The sequence below is a fragment of the Castor canadensis genome, chromosome 5, assembly GCF_047511655.1.
Source record: "Castor canadensis chromosome 5, mCasCan1.hap1v2, whole genome shotgun sequence".
Taxonomy (NCBI): domain Eukaryota; kingdom Metazoa; phylum Chordata; class Mammalia; order Rodentia; family Castoridae; genus Castor; species Castor canadensis.
The window spans coordinates 28,243,365-28,258,727 of NC_133390.1; the positions used below are offsets into that span (position 1 = coordinate 28,243,365).

A 15,363-nucleotide genomic window follows, 5' to 3' on the forward strand; every position below is an offset into this window, starting at 1 on the left:
TTTACTTTAGCCAGAATTGTGACAAGTGAGGCTATCTGGATTCTTAGTCTGCACCAGACTAGAAGCCGGCAATCGGATGAGTAAGGAAATGTTAGCGGCGACAGTGGTGGTAACAGAGAAAGGACAACATATTAGGAGTCCAGGCAGAGAGAGAGAAACTACAGAAGGTAGAGATAATCGCAGTCAGGGCAGCCTTCTGGGCAGCAACTGATGGCTTGTATGCCTCTTGGGAGCATTCCCAACACCTAGGGAACATGCTGAGAGAAATTATTATTTTTTTTCAAGATGCCAAGGATTAAACCCAAGACCTTTACCACTGAGCTACATCTCTAATCTCTGTTTTTTGAAACAGGGTCTTGCTATGTAGCTCAGGTGGTGAACTTGCTAAACAGCACAGGCTGGCCTCAAATTTGCACTCTTTCTGCCTCCCCCGCTCTCCCCCCACCTTGTGAGTGCTGGGATTACTATGCCTGACTCAAAGTATGTCTTGAGTCCACTACAACCTATACAATAATTACTTTTAATAAAAGTGGTACTGAATTGTCAAAAAAAAAAAAAACCAACCAAAGTCCAATAAACTGCTTGAGAAAATGGAAACGATTATGTTTTAGAAAATCTTTGTATAACTGTTAAAAACAGGTTTTTTTAAAGAGTTTGTCCTTAAAGGGCCAAGCTCCAATTACACTGATCATCATTTAAATTGGAAATATTTGCTTTGTATCAATCCTGTATAAATGATACACCATAGAACAACAGCTTTTTACTGATTTGCCATAAGAGATTTTGCACTGTGGGATAAGCAAATAATAAGGTATTATATGAGGTTTAAACTACATTAGATGGTAACAGATTGCACAGCATTCGAATCAGTAGGGTGATACAAGTGTTTTAAAATGTGCTATCGCCATTAAGCAAAAATATTCCTAACATGTATCCAACACTGTGCTAGGAGCTTGATTTATTAAAAATTAATTTGAAAAATTGCTTTCACTTTCAAGATTGAGAAGGTGTTCCAGAACTCATTCATATTTTTAAAGGTTAAATTGCATTTTGAAAGCACATTACATAACAGACATAGAATAGTTTTATGACTTGGCTAATTTTTGTTTTGAAGTGCACTAGCAACTTTGTTTCCAAATGCTATCAAATTGTTGAAGCAAGGAAACTCTACCTGTGAGAATGGAGTGTCCCATACACTCATTTGTCTTATCTAGTAAGTGCATTAACACAGACATGACATTTCAGAATTTAAGGTAAGACTAAACTGTGCTTTAGCATTTTTGTGTCAAGCAAAATCAATTTCAGCAACAATAGCACTCATTTCCCCTGACTTTTTTTTTTCCCCTTTCATGGCGAGTTACCAAATGCTAGATGGCAGAGTCAGAAAGAAACCTGACATCTAGGGAGGTGTTGAGGGGGCGTTAATGGTTCTAGTTAGATGTTTGGGGACTGTTGAGGATACGATTTTTAAAGCAGCAAATACAAGAAGGGGGAAATGATGGTTTCGTATGACCCTCTCCTCCCTCCACTTTCTCGCTTCACCAATCTGACCCCCCCTCCTCCCCCCAGTTTAGAGGCGGGTTCATCAAGTCTAGGCTGCAGGAAACCGAGAGGTTTCACAGCGCTGCCGCTCAGGCTGGCCGCCTGATGTAATTGTTATTTATTCGGAGACTTGAACCGAAGAATGCTGCTGAAGAAGTGCCCAACCCTGTTCCTTGTGCCTTGTCTTGTCGGGTCAGATTCTTCCTGGGGATGGTGCAGATTGGCTAGCAGACTCCGCTGGAGACTTCGCAGTGACAAAGCAGCAGAAGACAAACCCTGCTCCTGGGTTCACGTCCGTCCAGGGAGTGAGCGGGCACTCCTCAGGTCTCCTTCCTAGTTTTCCTCTCCGAGTCTCTGCACATTTATTACTGCCAAGTGCTGGGCGTCGGGTCAAAGTGACCTAGAGTTACAGTGCCCGTGCCCCCCAAGATTAAAAGCAGGACATAGATTACAAAATGGAAATTGGGGGTGGCTGAAAGGGAGCCAAGAAAACGCGTGTTGTGCGGTGAAAATGGGAGAAGGGAGACACTCAAGGCGCCAAGCACCCTGGCGGGGACCCCGGGGCGAAAAGGACACCTCGATCCCTATGTTGTGTCCCAAACGCGTGCCTTTTTGGCCCGGGTAACAAGAAGGATCTCCCGGCCACCGGGGAGGAGCTGTCCAGGCGGCTGGACAGAGCCGGGAGCCAAAGGGGACGGCTGGGGTGTGCCGAGCACCCACCATTCCTAGCCCACGCGGCCCTCTGGCCACTTCTGGGCCCTGGAGCCCCCGCTGGGCCACCCGCAGGACGGGCAAGGAGGAAGACAAAAAAACCCAAAAGGCTGCCCGGCTCCCGCGAGCGCCTGGGACCCGAGCGTTTGCCTCCCGCCCGGGTGACAATGGGAGGGAGGGGAAAAAAAGGGTTAAGAAACTTGGCTGAAGAGCTGAATGGCGTGGAGCGGCGAGGGGAGGGACTGGGCCGCGGCGGACTCGGCGGCGGAGGGAGGAGCGCTGCTGCGGGCGGGCGGGCGCGCGGCGAGCGAGGCGCTCAAAGTCAGCCTCGCAGACATTGCAGCAGAGCCCCGAACTCGGGAGGCGGCGGCGGCGGCGGCAGAGAAGGAGGAGGAGGAGGAGAAAAAGGAGGAGGAGGAGGACGACAAGGAGGAGGAGGACGAGGACGACGAGGAGGAGGAGGAGGCGGTGAGGCGGAGGGACGACCCGGCCCCACGCCCGCCAGCCCGCCCGCCCGCGCGCACCCGCCCGTGGCCTCGCGTCCGCCACTGCGCTCGGTAGCGCGGCCGGTCGGAGGGAAGCGCTGTGGCCGGGGTGCCGGGCTAGGACGAGGCAGCGGGCGCCTTGGTGCAGGGAGCCTGACGGAGCCGGAGGTTGGAGCCCGGCGGCCTCGGGTGAGTGGCGATCGCGGCCCAGGGGCTCCGAGGAGCGGCCGCCGGAAACGGCCTGGAGCGCGGCCCGCGGCGGCGCTGGCGATGGCCGGCAGGGCCGCGGGGGCGTCGGGGCGGCTGGGGCAGCGTGGTCCGCGAGGGGGGCGGACACGGACACGGACACGGCAGCAGGGACGAATCTCCTCGAGAACTCGGTTGGGGGCGGGGGGCAGCAGGGCTGGCAAGTTGTGGAGTTAGCCGGGGCTCGCCCGCCAGTCCGTACCAGTCCTGGACCGAGGGGCGTTCGCCTTGCGAGCCCTGCGCTGGCGCCGACGCGCGTGGCTGGCCCGCGGGCTGGGGTCGCTCCCCGCTCGGCTGCCCCGTGGTCCCGAGTTTTCCTGGCGCGCCGCGCGCCTGTCGGTCCTGCTGCCCAGCGGTGTCCTGGGTGGCGCCAGGCGCAGCTCCCTGCCTTTCGCCCGGGTGCCTCCCTGCCCTGGGCTCGCCCAATTCCCGGCCTGGAAGAGTGGGCAGGAAAAGGGACACAGCTCACAGTCCCAGGCCAGGCCTGCCGGCACTTGCTCGTCGCCTCCTGAGGGCGAGGCCCCTAGGACCCGAGGCCTCACCATAGTTTTACTCCTGCGCCAGAAATTGGGGCTCACATTTAGGGTGAGCCGGGTGGAAGTCCTGGGAGGCTACTTTTTTCTCTTTGCTGTCTGTACTACTATGGAATAGTGTTATTTTAGGAAGGGTTTCTGTGAAAATATTCTACAGACCCTCCCATTCTTTCCAAAGTGGTTTCCAAATTTTAATTAGGAGTTGGTGTTGACTCTGAAGGAACAAAGGAATCAACTGTGTTTTAGAGGCTGATAGGCTGGGAGTCTGACACATGTTGATCTCTGAAGCATTCCAGGAGTTTCTGCCTTCTATCATGTTAGTAATTTGGGTTCTGAAGGTAGTTAAATAAGACCAGAACGATAAGTACTTTTACTGTTTTAGTAGGACATTTTATTTTGGGAGAAGTTCAGACGTTCCTAGGTGCAAGAACTTTCAACTCGGCGGAACTGAGTTGGAGTTTGGTAATGTAAATGATGAAGTGTGTGTGACATTGTGAAGGGAAGTAGTCTTCTTAGAGGCAGTGAGACCATCTTATTGGTGCCCAGAGTAAACTGTTTTCATGTATATGTATGTACATATATATGTAAACACATGCGGTGGATGAATATTCTTTATATTTCTTGGGGGATTTGTGAAGCAAGGGGCTTTAGTAATTCATTCTTTAAAGTTATGAATTGCATCGAACCTGCTTATTAGTGAATCATAGGTTTAGTAAGTGGGTGGCATCTTCCAGATGTGATTATTCAATGTTTAATCATCAGTTTGCTACCTTTGTTGAAGAGACAGTGAAATCACTACTTTTTAAACAAATGGTGCTTCAACTGCCTGGCCCCTAAGTATAGGTTGTTGCTTGCTGTATGTTGAAATGTTTTTCAACTTCCAAGTAAGTGGTTCTGGTTTTGTCCAACAGTTTGGTAATGTGAATAGGATTTGACTAGTTCAGGGAGCAGTGGCTTCATCACCAGTAGTAACTTTCTCTGCCTGGTTTAAGTTCCTAGAGACAAAGGAGAAGAGTCAATCAATGCAGCAAGTACTACCCTGAAGGCTGTAGGGTTGATTGCTCTCGGCTGTTTCATACCCTAGTGGGGAAAGACTTCTTTCCAAACTTTACCTTTAAAAGTGGCCTAGGAATTGGAGAAAGCATATATTTTTTTAAAAGTACTTTTCCATTGTTACTTTACACAAATTAGTTCCTTTACACTGTCTTTGAAGTAGGTGAAAATCGGGTTTAATGCCTATGGGAAAAATTTAACTTAGAACTACTTCTTACGTACATCTTCAAACGATAGAACTTGGATTTTCATAATTTAAACATACTCAAACATTGTAAGTTTGCAATAAGAAATGTGTGTGGAAGAGGAAGAGCTAAGGCTCTTCTGACTCTTGCAGATTTGAGAGCAAAACATTGTGATAAAAAATAACCTATACCACCACCTAGAGTCGGTTTGTTAGTTTATTGTTCCTGAAGTTTGCTTAATTTGACATGTCTCTTGTGGTTCCAATATAGTCAAAAAATGATTAAGAAGTGCGAGCTTTCCAAAGGCCATCCAAGAGAACAATGATTTTAGTAATAAACAGCAAGTGCCAATTTAAATTATCCGGGCTACCTTTAGGAATAGAAAATTATGACATATCAAGTTGAGTGGGCTATTCTCCAAAAGATATTAATTCCAAAGAATTTAAAACAGAGTTTTCATCTTGTGCTCCAAGATAGCTTTGACTGCTAGGAGATTTTTTGCGTTATCAAAGATTTAAGAAATCTTACAAAGGTGTTTTGAAGTCCAGGGGGAAACAAAAGCCATGATAAAAATACAGAACAGCATTACACCTACAAAAATTTTGGAAACTGAAAAGGTTAGAGAGAATGTATGCAATAGTAGAGTTGTTGAGATAGGTGAGAGTAAAATCAATGTGGAATAAAGTGGTAATCTGTTTGGTAGCTAGTTTTTATGTAGTAAAGCAGTCTGTAGTAAAGCGTCTGTTAAACTGGAGACTTTAGGAGGCAGCTTTGCAGCCATGTGGCTTATCACATTGTCCAAGGAGGAAGTAATGTTCCTCCTTTAACCAGAGTAGCCTGAGAGAAAGATGGCCTCCAAGATCTTTAATTAAATATCAGTTGAACAGAGAGAACTGGAGCACTGTATTAATTCTGTCAGACATCACGATTTTAGAACATTGAGGACAACTAAAAATGAATTAACTCATATCTGAAAGCAGAATTCTATAGAAGGTGACAAATGAGGCAAAATATGTCAATCTAATGGGACAGATAGGAAGATAAGGAGATCCTTGGCCCTTTAGAAAGATTCAAGGAAAGAAGGTTATTATTAATTGCACAGATTCCTTTGCACCCCATCACTACAAGACTTGATGTAGAAGTGATTGTAAATCAGAGTGCTGTAGGATGTATGAGATTAAAGGAATTAGATTTTTAATTTTAAAACTTAAAGATTATAAGCAACTTGTTTTAAGTGTTCTGGAAAAGCAATAACAGTTCAGTGTATAAAGTTAAAAATAATTCTGCTAAAAATACACTTAAAACATCTAATTTTTATCAAGAAAAAATTGTTTACTTTAAACTGTGTTAAGGGTCAGTTTTGCTTTTCAAAGTTTAGATCCCCTACAGTTTTTAAAGTGCAGATTAATAAAAAGCGGAATAGTTTGTCTCACTCCCATTTTCCTCTCCCTTCTCTAAAATAAACAGCTTGTACATCTTCAGATGATTTCTTCTCTTCCATGAAAACTGCCTTAGTTTGTAGCTTGGGTGAAGTTGTTTCATTCTTGTACTTTCTCAATCTGCCCTTTCAGGTTATTGATACACAATCAGGTGTGGGTTTTGTTTTTTAAAATATAATTTACTGTTACATGGATGATGACTGAGGGAAAAGCATATGCTGTTTAGCCAATCCCTGTATGCTCATATCTTCCAAACAGAGAAATATTTTTCTTTAAAAAATCCTTACTACTACTGAGAAGTAAAAAAGATAAAAAAGAATTTGAATTTTCAACAGAATATGGTAGGGTGACTTTGAGGATGTATACATTTGGATCTATGAATTAAATTGTTTAAGATTTATTTTCTTAAGTAGTAGATTTTTCAGGAGACTGAGGGAGAGGGTTGGGGGATGAGTAAACTCATTCAGTAGTAGTTATATAACACAACAATCAGAAATATAACACCAGTAGGGTCACTAAGATTTGAGAAAGTAAAAGCCAGGAGTGTCAGATGAAGAAGCAGACCAAGGTGTGGAGCTAAGGATTTTGACCAGAGGGTGGAATGAACAAAAAGTAAATGGAGGGGAGAGATCTTGTTTCCATATCCTGTTTGCATCTGATGCTGAAGCAGGGACATGAATTGCTGATGGTAATGGATTCCCTTTTATGAGGCCAGCAATATTATATAAATTGTGGTTGTCTGAGGGATAGAACTGACAAGTTCCTCATTTGTGCATATGCACACTTTGTTTTTGAATATCTCTTAAATGTATCTAAAGCAGAGGGTCAAAATTTGGTACCAGAATGGAATCAGGAGTTATATTTTGGTTAGAAGAAAATGAATGAATATTAGATCTCTTTTTCTTTGTTCTGTTATTTTTAAAGTCTGGAGTTTTAAAAGAATTTCTGTCAATGTGGAAAAACAGTGTTTGAGTGGTGAGGTTTGGGTGTTGAACTGGAGACTCTTTTATAGGATCTCTGATAGAGATGACTTGATGTAAATAGCTACTAAAAGAATTCTTTCTTTAAGCACATTGTCTTACTATTTAGTTGGGGGAAATTGTGACCAAGGAGAAATAAAGCCTTATGTGGTGTGGTGACTGTACAGTAGTTTCCCAAAAACTATTATATAACTGCTCATCTATATTTTTTTCTTCCATGAAATTTAATGTTTAATTTGATGAATACCGAATGTGTAGTATTCTAAAGATTGGAGTTTACTTACCACAGAACTTTCTTTTTATTACAAATATGAAAGGTAGTCTTAAGTTTTCATAATGAATGCAGATTCAGGATGAGTAGGAATACTTTGTATCATGAACCTTGAAATTCAAATTGATTCCCACCCTGTCCTACAAATACTGCAAAATAAAGCATTATAAAACTTGTGGTATTATAGGTGATCAGTATACTTGAAACGTATGGTAGTTTTCTTTAGGTTCATAAAACAGAACAGCAATGGGTTTTTAAAAATGTGATACATTTTATCATTGCATTAGGATTTTATTACAGTGAGTACCTTGAATCATTCTGGGAGTACATATTCAGTCTGGAATTTTAGGAGTAATATAATAACAAGCAGATTTGAGGAATTTAAAAGGCTTGCAACTCAAAAATGGAGGAAAAAAACCCAAAAAAGTTGCTCTTTGGGGTTATGAAAAAAGGATCCCCAGTGTATTTATCTGGTTGTTTTAGATTGTTTTTAAGAAACTATGCCAGTTTTATCTTCAAGATTGTTCTTAAAGATAATGGATAATTATCTGTTACACAATTATGATTCATCTGATTTGTTTTTTGGATGAAGTAATTTCAAAAAGGACACCAGCATGTATTGGATTGGCTAAAAAGGTGACTGTGACACCACCCATTCACCTGTGCCCTCTCCTCTCCCTTTCCTTTCTTTACTTTCAGTTAATACAACTGGTGTAAGAGGGTTTTGATAAGAAGCTTGGGAAAAGAATTGCTCCTTTGACAGAGTTAATAGTTGTGTTTGAAATTGTAAGCTATCATGGTTCTCTCTAGAAAAATTTTAATTTCTTGCACCTTCAGGGAATAAAAACTCTAAATTGAAATTCATTTTTGCCTCTCTAACTTTGTGTTGTTTAGTAAAAAAAAAAAAAATCTTTAAGGATGAAAGGTAGAGGTTCTTATTTACCTTGAATTCTATATGAGTAAGTCCAGGGTTTCAAGAAATATTAAACTAGAAGCCTGCTAGGAGTTTGAGTCATCAGCTTAAGATACCACTGGGACAGGACAGCTCTGACTGACTTGATGGTAGTGTTTATTCAGAGCTTTGGTGGAAAGGAGTCTCTCACCCTTGGACTTCTAATTAAGAAAGTCATTTCTCAGTCACCTGTTAGTGATAGTCATTGCTACTCCTTGTTTTCAAACCTGTAATTTTCATCTCTTGTAAGTGATTGTGAGCAACTTAGGAAGTGTGGAGTTTGGAGTTTATATTGTTAGTCGTCTGCTTTGATTATTTTACTTTATATTCCTTACTAGGTATTTGAGGGTACTAGGTTAAGGTCTTGTGGTCAGCTTTAGAGAGTTTAAGAGAAAAGCTTAGGTTAAATCACATAGAGTGGCTAAGCTAGGTTCTTAGGGTTTTATGCTTTTAATTGTTGAATTTGCCTATACTCTACATTACATGTGAGTATGTTAAATATGTTACTGCATTAAAAGCCAGATGCTAATTTAGCATTGCATTAGTAAGGTAGGGAATTATGTTTATATACAGTCTTAAATTGAGAATAGTACTAGTATGTTGTGATATTTCATGACAGTGCGTTAAGAATCTGGCACATAACAGGGCAGAGACAAAATTTGAGAATTATAGCTCAGAATACAATGGCCCTTCTCTTGAAGAATCTGTCCAGACTCTGAGTGAGGTGAAATGTTCCAGCAATGGTAACTGGTTTGTGAAAAGCAAGCATCTTTAAATTTCTGATTCTTGAATTATGAGTTTATAGTAATTTATTGTGAAGGGGTAGACTTATACATTGGAAAAGCAACAAATTAAGAGAAAGAGAGAGGACAGAGGGAAGTATAGCACATAAAAGAAGTGTTTGAACACATGTGAAACACTCCAAATGGGAAATAAGAAATATCCTCAATATGAATTAACCACCATTGCAGTTTTTGCCCTAAAGGGGCTATTTACACAAAAGGTCCTATAGGCCCAGATTTGATTTTTGAAAAATATATTGAAAATAGTATTTGTGTTTTCTTATTCCACATTTATTTTTCTAGTTTAAGTTCTACTAAATCAATGGATGCTATAGATAAAAGGAAATTCTTTTTATCTCTCTGAGCAATAATATTTGTATAATTGTGTTAGATGAGATTTCTAAATTCTGAAATTCTAACTATACATCAGCATATGCTGTTGTTGACAGTAAAGTAATGATTTTTAAACCCATGGTTTTTAAAAGGAGTAGAGATGATTGGATAAAAACTTGGAATGTAAAGAAGTTGTTTACTTGCTTGCCTTTTGTCTTTTTTTTGGGGGGGGTGAGTTTGGAGGAGAAAAAGAGGTGCTATTTTGGGGGCAACTATTTTGTGCCTGCCATTGTGCTAGTTGCTTTATGCATATTTTCTCATTTAATCCTTAGAATTTCTTTGAAGCATATAATATCATTTTCTCCATAAAGAAAAAGAAAGAAATATAGAGAAAGAAATCTGAGAGATGCCAGAGTTTCTTACAGAGGTCATACAACTAATTTCATTCACGTTTTGATTTCCTATGAGAATATGCCATCTTTTAAAAAGGATACCAGCCACCCGCCAGTTTTCAGAAGTCATTCATTAAAAAACTTTGCTTTCCACCTGGTAGCCACAGAATCTTGTATAACCCCCCCAGCCTGGATTCTGGAAGATTAACCTCCCAGGGAAGGCAAGTTGCTGCCAACTGATTCTGCAACAGTCAGGTTAGCTCTCTGAAAGTTCCTGTCCTGTTGCCTGTGCCTCACCATAGAGAAACCTAATCCTCAAAGGCAGCAGTCCCAGTGCTTTTCCTCCTGAGCTAGCTCTTGTCAAGGTACCACAGAATTACCTCAGTGTTCCTTGAAGCAGTGAAAGCAACTATGTTTCTTGATATAATTCATTAAAATAGCTTGTCATGGTCTTAATCCCAGTGTTCCCTGGGCTAATTATGTTTGTCCACTTCAAGGAGCAGTTGTAGCAAATTCATAGTCATAGGTTTAACCGGTTGAAAAGTTACAACTCTTGACTCTTAAGGTTCTTAACATGATTTTTTTTTTCCTTACTAGCTACATGATCTTTACCCACAATAATTTTGTTAAAGACTATGCTATGATAATGAACGAGTCTCTGAAATACAATAGGAAACAGATAATCCATTTTAAAAAATTTGTTGGAAATAGATAAATAATAGTTGGCTTCATTTTGGGAGTAGACCTTGGTAATGAGGGAGAGTTTTGAGTGTGGCACATAGTGTATTTTTAAGTACACACCAGGCATGTGTTTAATTGTTCAGGTCATGAGAAATGGAGTTATAAACCTCTCCACCTCTTTTACCTGCCTCATTTAAAATTTATGGAATTTTGAACCAAAAACCACTCTAGCTGAGTGGTTCCCTTGTACACAGAAAGGTACAAATTGAAACTATATTAAAGATGTAGGATGAGTAATAATGCACATATAAATAATATTTTCTAGATGTGCTTTGGATTTTGAATTGCTGAATAAATGTTGGAAAAACAAAGGATTCACATAAAAGCTGCAAAGGAATTTTTTTCTTCTATTTTTTTTAATTAAGTGAATATATTATATTTTGGCCAAATAAAAGAGAAACTGTCAAAGTGAACAGTCTGTGGTTAAAAAAAAAAAAAAAAACCTTTCCAGTTTCAGGTATGTATTTCTATTACTTCCTTAACCCATCCATGCCTTTTAATAAAAACTGAAATAGACTGAAAGTACTGGATATCAAACATAAGGGTGGTTCTTTCCCAGTGTCTGGATGCCTGGTATCATTGAGGCAAAACCTAAGCCATGCATAACTCTATTACTGAAAAATTACTCTTGGCTTTCCTGGTATGAAAGATAAGATATGAATCAGTGTCTTCCTTTTTTTGAAATTTTGAATTTGTTTTGCTTGGACTTTAACAAATTGAAATTTCATAAAATTCTTTAGATTTTCAGTTTGGAAGAGAATTTGTTAAAAAGTTATTGATGTTTTGCGTTTAAGCACACTTGTCTTAAAGGCACCTTTTCCACTCTTCCCACTGTTGAGCAAGTCACTTTATAGAGGTATCGTGTTTATGGAAAAGCCTGCAGTACAGATTATAAATCAAATAGTGATAAAATGCTAAAAAGTGCTTAACACAATTATACTTTTTTCTTTTCTCTTGATCCTTCTTTCTCTATTTTTGTTTCTTTGTTTTCCTAAATATTGCAAATTCTCCCCTGTTAATTGGGTAAATGATTGCATAATATACAGTTGTTTTTGTTGTTAACTTAAAAATTTCCAAAACAATTATCAATATGCATTTTACAGAGCTGGAAATTGAGCCCATAGGAAAAAAATACATTTTGAAGGTCATCCTGGTTAGACTCAGGATTGTAAGTCAAATCTTGACTTCTTTTTTTGTGGTTTGTTTATTTTTCTTAAGTCAGTCTCAGAAAAAAAGTTTTGTGGACCAGGTATGAAGGAAGAGTTACTAACCTCTGGTAGTGGATTCAGCAATAAAAAAAAGTCCAAGCTAAGACCAAGAATGGGCCTGTAATGAACACTGCGGGGCTTTGAGAAGTAGAGGCAGAAGGGGCCAGTTACATCCCCTTGGTGCTACTACCTTGTATTCTTGTGTCTTAAGAACAGTCTGAGGATTCATTTGATAACACTATTACTAGAATATAATTTCTAGGCTGAGAATGTTAAAGAGAAGTTTTATAGTATGGGTGAGTGTATGTTCATGCAGATTTTTTTTTCTTTTTACATTTAATATATATTTTGTTCTGTTTAAAAGGCAACAGGGAAACTTCCTATTTGTAGCCTTAACAGAGAGCCAGGCACCTTCAGTTGACTGGTGTGAACATAACCCTCACAGTTAGCTTTGCTTATTGTCTAAAACTATCAATGGTGGTGTTTGGAGCTTTTGGGTCATTTGGGAGCATAATGTAGAGATTATGGAATTAATTCCTGCATTCTCTTGTGAGGAAATAACAAATGAGACAGAGGGACCATGTGTAGACTACCAGTGATAACGTGCCTTGAACCTAGTGCACCTCTCAGTACACACCCCTAGGAAGAGAGCAGAAGAGAGGAAACCTAACTACAGACTTTACATGGCCTCAGACTCACCACATGTCTGACTTTGGTGAAGCAAATTATCGTGGGACAGTGAACAAGAGAGCTTAAAGCTTACTGCAGTCCCCAAGTCTTTAACATGATTTTTCTCACACAGGTTTTTGTGCTCCCTGGTTATGATAGTCATACTTGTCCTGTATCAGTTTCTTCAGTAGACTGTAAGCTGGTGTGTTGTCACTTCCCTAGTGCTTGGCACATACAAGTCTGTCTGCAAACATTTGTTGATTTAAGCTGTACCCATCCCACCTATTGGTAAAATCTGGCTCATTTTTAGGTCAGGGATAAAGCCTTTATATATTTATATATAGTGGCTATTTATTATGTGTAATTTATGAATAATAGTAGTTCTATATTTTTTGTCTATATAAATTAGCACTTATGTTATACTCGTTTCTCTTCAGATTATATAAATCTTTCACATTTTTAAAAGGAATATACAGTGACCTTAAAATTTATCATGTTTCTAGTCATATTAATTATGTGGAGAAAAAGTGAAACTGTTGGTAACACTTTGTCACTTGAAACAATACTGAAGTTCTTCAAGATACAAATTATGGTATGTTAGAAAACTTGTTTGGCAAAGTTTTTGGGGCAACGTTTATTTTTTTTCTTTGGTAAGGAAGTGAAACAAAAAAAAAATCAGAGCCTTCTAGTAGTCCAAAGTAGTCACTAGCTTGGCCATTTTTTTTTGTGTGTGTGTGTCTTGTGAAGTCTTAAGACTTGATTGGCCGATTTAATTGCATTGTATTTGACTTCTTGAGAAGGTGACATATCTTAAAATTTCATGTCTGAGTTGATTTCGCCATTCAATAACCTTAAAAGGTTCAGGATATCAAGAATCAAAGGAATTAAGTAGTATATGAAGCCCTTTTATCATATTTTAAAAGTAAGGGTTTTCTCTTCACCAGAGGTGAATTTTCTGACTATTCTAATGTCATCATATTCATTAAAAATTAACCATTGCTGATGATCAGAGGCAGAAAATAAAATGATACTGAAATGGAGCTCAAATATTTCTAGATGAGCAATTTATTTCCAAATGCTAAATAAAATATGTAAGTTACCTGGATAAATAGTTATAGCATTGATTGTAACAAATGCTCTTAAAATAACTTTAACCTAGTTTCCCGAGTTGTGAAGAGAAAATTTTTCATGAGACATTACTTATGCTTGGCAGTGGGTATCTTGTAACAATGTTTCTTTCTCTTTAACTAGCTACCCATCTATATATTTTACATTTCATACATTCTTATATGCTATATGTTCTGTTTTATGGCATGTTTCTTTAAAGCTGTAAAGCTTAGGGTCATTAAAGGCAAAAGAGGACATTTGTTAATGTTGAGAATAGTTTATTAAAAAAAATGGGTCTTTGGGCAGTCAATAAAAAAAAATTAAAATTTTATCTTAAATCTTCTAAAAATCTAAACTTAATTTGTGTTTCCTCACGGTAGCTGTAGATTTTGAAATTTTAGATTATTTAAGTTGGTTTTTGTGTCACAGTGAGTAGTAAAAAAAAATTTTCAGTTGCATGAAGTAAATGGAGGGAGAAATAATGGGATATATTACTACATGATAAAAGTAAAATATCTCTGTGATGATAGCATGCTAGTTTGGATTACAGTGAATTCTGAAGATTTTTTTGGTTTTGGGAGTTCTTTTGTGTGAACACAAGCGTGTGGAGATAGGTGTGAAAAGAGATCTTTGAACTTAGGCAGCTGTGTATTTTTCTGATGAGGATAAACAGCACGTGGTAATCACTTTCTGTTGCTTAAGTCCTTGGCTGTATTGAATACTTCCATGAAGCATCAAAAAAGAAAAACAAGACAAACAAACAAAAAATCCTTGTGACAAAGTATTACCTCCCAGTGTTAGAGTGTACAACAGAGTACTTTCAAAATGGAAAAAGAAGTGGGGCAAGAATAAGAAGATTTGGTATATGAAAGGAGAAAGAAAAATTACTTCTAAACTATATTGAAGTCATGGTTTATTTGTTTTAGGTCTGTTTGTGTAATGTTTTAAGGGATACTGAAAGGTAATAATTTGTGGTGAAAATATTAGTGTCCTTAACACAGTGCTGGGTGTTTAACTATTAATTAGAGACACCATGGAGAATAAAGAATTAGAGCTAGGAATTAGATAGGCTTTTTGTTGTTTGGTTTTTTATTTTGTGCATCTTCATTTATTTTTATTCTTTAAATTTCTTTGTGGCATGAGCTTGCTGTGGCAAAGCTATGAAATTGGCCATTTAATGTTTTTTGGCTTCAGTTTCTTCTTTAAAATAAAGGCTTTGGGCTAGAATGACAGTGCAGCTCTTCTCAACTCTGTAACAGTTAGCTTTACCTCTAAAGTGAGATTTTGTGTTTGAATGTGTTGAGTATCAGGGTGCATAGAACTTAAGGCTAGGAGGATGTCCCTTATGATTTTTGAACTTAGCATTTAATACTTTGCAGCAAAGTTTTTAGTTTAACATAATTGAACTTGTACTAGATAGGGTTAATAGGCTAGAACAAAAGGTCAAAGCATAAGGCATTAGGCTTAATTAAGGGAGAGCAGGAGTGGCAGGAGTGTGTGACAGTTAAATGGGTTTCCCACAGACTAATGTCGGTTACAGTGCAACCATGCCTCAACTTAAGTGGGTTATTTTGTGCAAAGGGCAGCAGTGATTAGCAGTTTGACATGCCAGACACTTCTGGCCAATCCCATCTGTTTTAGAGGTTAAAAAAGCACACCTTTATGAGCTGATGGATTGATTTGTGTGCCCGTCTGGTAAAGATTAGAAGTCCAAGGCCAATGGCAGTAAATGTC

The 15,363-nt window shown here is 39.2% G+C and overlaps 1 protein-coding gene across 1 annotated transcript in view; it reads left to right on the forward strand.

The window, feature by feature from the left end:
* Positions 1-3,083: 3,083 nt before the first annotated feature.
* Nrip1 (nuclear receptor interacting protein 1) overlaps positions 3,084-15,363 on the forward strand; it is a 102,006-nt gene continuing 89,726 nt past the window's right edge. The window contains exon 1 of the transcript XR_012447903.1: positions 3,084-3,569. The gene's annotated coding sequence lies outside the window, so the exon portion shown is untranslated. The remainder of the gene's footprint in view (positions 3,570-15,363) is intronic.